The 5,237-nt window shown below is 41.3% G+C and overlaps 1 pseudogene; it reads right to left on the bottom strand.

The window, feature by feature from the left end:
* Window positions 1-4,793: 4,793 nt before the first annotated feature.
* Window positions 4,794-4,912, bottom strand: LOC111736993 (annotated as a pseudogene).
* Window positions 4,913-5,237: the final 325 nt, after the last annotated feature.

Raw genomic sequence — 5,237 nt, 5'->3', positions numbered from 1 at the left:
CACATCCTCATCTGAAGCCAAGTCCACACACTCTGACTTCCTTCTCCAGAATCTCAAACTGCTTGGCCAGCCCTGGCCCTGAAGTTCACTTAGATTTCCAAGTCTTCGCACAGGTTATTCCCTTCACCTAAAAAGACTTCACCCCACCTGTTTGCCTCGCAAACTCACCAGACATTCCTGATTCTACCACCAGCCCCAATGCAGCAAAAAGCCTCTTCCTCCCTAATATCTCATGTCATGTGCCCACAACTACTATTAACATGTCTGTCTCCCCTATAAAACTGTAATCTCAGAGTCCTCATTAATTAACCAAGTGCTTAATACATTTGAATTTTATTTTAAAAATGAATTCTATTGTGAAAACAACCTTTAAGATGGAGAGATTAAGTGTTGGCTGAAGACACCTATGGCATTCACACAGGAGAAAGAGCACAAGGGATGTCTAGACGCTCCTGGAAGACTCATTTTACCTCTTTTACTTACCCGGAAGTGTCAGTTACATGAGATAAGTGACACATGACCACTCAAATTCCTCAGACCCTCATTTTGCTGTTTGATGGGTGTACTTACTCATTTACCACCTTGCAGCTGCAGAGCCCTAGAGGCAGCTGGGAAAAGTTTATACAGTTCCCCAAGCAGCTTTTCTTACAGACAAAAGGCAATGTCCATGTGGGGAGGCTGTAACTCAACCATCACTCATTCTAGGAAGTGATCACAGCGTGTCCCCAACAGCCTGTGTCTTGCTGGCTTCTCCATGGCTCAGAAGCCTAGTGGGGAGTGTGAGAGTGTCAGGCTATGCATATCCCCAGGCTCCCAAGCAGTTGCCAATAAACATAGAAATTTCTCTCTAAAATATCACCGATTTCTCAGCCATCTGAGTCTCTGTCACTTCTTTCCTTTGTTTCCATTGGCTTCTCTTTCGTTCCTAATTCCCAAAGTGATCCTCTCAGCACTGAATACGTGCAAATGGCATTTAAACGAAATTAAACAGGCTCTCGCAGTACCTGTTCAGTTCAGATACTGATTTCCTGCTGATGGAAATAATTACTCGGCTTTAAGGTCTCCTAGGTCTTTTCTCTCTCCAAGAGGAGCACAGCAAAATTGTCTTCCACTGGGCCATTTGGAAGGTAGGGAGAAGAAGTTTACCATAAAATTTGTTTTAAATAAATTTTTAAAGGCATATATAACCAAAGAACAAGGCTGAAGACTCTCAATTCTGCTGAGTATTGCCTAATTTTCACATGTGGCTCATCAAAGTTTCCCAAGATCATGATTTAGTCAATGACTTTGACTTGAGTCTGTGGAGTGAGCAGAGGGCAATAGTGAGGGCATAGAAAGGAGGATCACTGAGGCAGGGGACATAGGACACCAGAGAATGTTGCACTTACCTCCTCTGTGTGAAGGATGCTGCCAGCCTCTGGGGATGAGAGGGACAACAGGGGGCAAGGCCAAGTTCCTCTGAAAGGAGCTTTACCTAGTGGACAAGACAGGCAAGTGAAGAGTCGATGACAACAGGATGACAATGGGATGTCCAAGAGACTCAGAGAAAGGAAGTAGCCAGCTCAATGTCCCAGAAAGGCCTTCAGACAAGAAGGAAAGGTGGAATTGGTTTTGAGGAATACTCCCTCCAGGGACAGAGGCTCTCATGGATGTGCAGGTACCTTACCCAGATCCTTTCTTCTATGTGGGTGCCTCTGCTGCCGTGAATATTGGCTGCTAACTGCTTACGGCGGCTCCTCCTCCAGAGCCTTGCTCTGGGCCAAAGGATCTGGCTTGTCCAGGAAGTTAGACATCTTAGCTCACCCTCAAGTACAACCTACAGGCGATGTCCTATAGAGGGGTACAAAATGCTGCCTCAAGTGCTGCACAGGACATTATGCTACACTTCCTTCCTGTCACCTCCTCCTGGATTGGCACCTTCTAGGACATTTTCCTCTTCTTCTCTATGAAGATTATCAAAATTTTGCTACAGAGAGAAAGGAAGAGAATGTAGGGATCCCCTGTCTGCTTGCTTTTAATTTTGCTTTCCACGACAATCCAACACAGAGGTTCACCTAGAGCAACATCTCCGGAATCCTATTGGAGACAAAGCATGCACACTCACACTTTTAAGATGGCAGAAGACAAGGTAGACAGCCAGGGTCCAAATGTGCTCTCAGTCTATTATTATGTGACTCTAAAAATCAACTCAGTCCCCCACCACTGACTTCGTCAATTTTCAGCAAAATCTGCCGCTTGAGCCAGAAATCCCAGGACTGGGTTCCTGTTTCTCTCTTCACCCTCTGAGGGCCCCTCAGAAACACTTGAGCTGCCAACTACAAAAAATGGGCACAAGGTTATTATTTCACTGTTACTAAAAATTAGAATGGGAAATCACAGACATTTGGTTCGATAGCATGCCTAGTAAATCTGAGACAAAAGACTGAATTTTTGATGGGATCTAACATTATTAAATAAATCTCTATTGGGTTCAGTTGGAAAATTCAAAAATAATTATTCTGGAGTTCTAAGAGTCAGTCTGATCTCTGGTGTTTTTCTCTGGTTATTTTTACTCTGAGTTACTAAGGATTACTGACTCTTTGAAGAAACAAATTCCTGTTCCTTTCCAGGGAGCCAAGGCCATGATGGGTACCACCTCTCATCTGAGAGAGCATTTAGCAAATATGAGACCCTTTCTACTGTGGAGCCAAACAGAGAAAGAATACTTAGAAATAGTTTTATACAGTGACTCTGAATTGTTATATATGCTATGAAATTTTTTAAAAAAAATTTTTTAAATCAAACCAAAGAGCCAAGTAGGAGATATCACATGGCAAACTGACTTTAGCTGAAATAGATGGAAATGCCTTGCTAACAAAATGACATTTAAGCTGAGATTTAAAGAAACAGAAGTACCTCTCCAAGCAGCGAGGGGTGAGAAGAGAATCCAAAGTAGAATAAGCAGATTGTTTAAGAAACTAAAACAAGATCAGTAAAAGCTAGACTGAGGTGAACCAGTACGAGAGTACAAGAAGGCCGACAGAAATAGCAGGGGCCAGGGCAGGCAGGACCTTATAGGTCATGGGAAGTGGTCCAGATTTTATAATACAGACAAAAGCATTTGAAAGTTTTAAAGCAGGAAGAGCAACATAATCTGCATTGTATTTTTTTTTTTTTTTAGAAGAGCAGTCTGCTGGGTGGAGGAGAACAAGAATGGAAATAGAGCAAGAACAGGAGTAGGGCCAGCTGGGATGCTTTTGCGATAATGCAGGCAAGAAATGTTAGTGATATGGGTCAAGAGGATGGTACTGGACATGGAGAGAAAACTAGACCCCAGGTACAGACTGAATCAATAAAACTTCCTAATGGATTACAAACAAGGAGTGAGGAAACACAAGGAATCAAGAGTGACACTTTGGTTTCTGGCTCGAGTGGCTGAGTACACGGTGGTTCTATGAACTGAGACGGAGACAGCTGAGGGAAGGGAGCTGGGCAGGTGGGGGTGCAAATCAGGACGTCTGCTTTAGGCAGGTTAAATTGGACATGTCTAGGAAATATTCAGCTGGAGAAGTCAGGTGAGCAGCTGGAGATGTGAATCTGGAATACAGAGACAGAACAGGGCTGGAAATATAAATCTGAGGCAACACCAGCATAAAATGACATTTAGACCTACGAGAAAGAATGACGTCGCAAAAAAATATATAAAGAGAAGAAAGCCCAGACCAAGCTGAGAAGAACCCCTACATTTTGAGTTCTGGTAGAGAAGGAAGATAAAGGAGACAAAGAAAAAGACAAAGGAATAACAGCAGGAGAGGGGGTATGCCAGAAGCCACATTCATCTGGTTTGCACCACCACCACTCCACTGAAAATGACCTGTCAAGGTCACCCATGACCTCTTTGTAATCAAAGCCTAAGACAACCTTCAGGGCTCATCATCTAAGAGTTAATTGCTCCTGGATTCTTCAAACACTCTCCTCTCTCAGCTTCCCTTAGGTTTTCAGCTGCAATTAACAACCACCTCAAATCAAACAAAGAAAATTATTATCTCCCATAACAGGAAGCATTTCCAGACCTAGCTAGGCTCCAGCTCAGGGCTGGTTGATTCATGAGCTTAACAATGTCTTCAGTAAAACAAGCTCTATCTGCCTCTCTGCTTTGCTGTCTATGGTATAGGAATCTCTGAAAGGAAGGGATAAAAGAAGAAAAGCAAATAAATTTTATGTTCAAAGAGAAGTCAGAATCTTTGGATTTCTCCCCAATTTTATCTGGTCAGTTTTCAGAGCAATTATTCTCAAATGTTTAGTCTCAGGACAGTATTCAAAAATATCGAGGACCCCAAAAAGATTTTATGAGAAATTCATTTATTGATATTTATCATGTGAGAAATTAAAAGTGAGTTATTTAAAAATATTTATCTATTTATTCATTTTTAAAATAATAGTAATTATACATTAACTAAAATATAAAATAATATATTTTATGAAAAATAACTATATTTTCTAAATAAAAAAATTAGTGCAAAGAGTGGTATTGTTTTACATTTTTCAAATCCCATTAATATCTGGCTTAATATAAGACATTTGGTCTTCTGCATTCAATCTCTTACAACATCATACATCATGTGACCTCTGGAAAATTCCACTGTACATTCATGAGAAAACGAGAGTGAAAAAAACAAATGAAGTCTTTGTGTTGTTATGAAAACAGTTTTATTTTCTGATTTTTTTATGTGAGGCAACCGTTGGTTGACCTCACAGATTGCAAGGACCTTGTCTGCTTACCATCCCTTATTTTTTTTTTTTTTTTTTTTTTGCACCTACAGCACCTGGTCTTCTTAGGTAGTCTCCCATCCAAGTACTAACCAGGCCCAACCCTGCTTAGCTTCTGAGATCAGATGGGATCCGGCTTGTTCAGGGTAGCATGGCCATAGATGAAAATAGTTTTAATCCTGCTGATCCCCTGAAAAGATCTTAGTGATTTCTAAGTGTCCACAGACCATATTCTGTGAACCAATACTCTAAAGAAGGTAAACGTTGGGGATATCTGGATTGGGGTACACCAGGGAAAACTGAAGGACAAACTTACTGTACCAAAAATATGAGCACTAGCTAAAAGATCCACACTGACTATTGAAACTCCACTCTCCTTCCCCAGACTTTTCAAATTGTCCTCACTCCCAAAACACTGTCAGTAAAGATAAACCCTCCAATCAGGATACTAAAACACCTTCTCTGAGAAATCTAGCCAACCTAATAGA

This window comes from Pteropus vampyrus, unplaced genomic scaffold (assembly GCF_000151845.1).
Source record: "Pteropus vampyrus isolate Shadow unplaced genomic scaffold, Pvam_2.0 Scaffold1, whole genome shotgun sequence".
In the NCBI taxonomy this organism is placed as follows: Eukaryota; Metazoa; Chordata; class Mammalia; order Chiroptera; family Pteropodidae; genus Pteropus; species Pteropus vampyrus.
The sequence above is the reverse complement of the archived record's forward strand: the minus strand, read 5'-3'. Positions and strand labels throughout refer to the sequence as shown.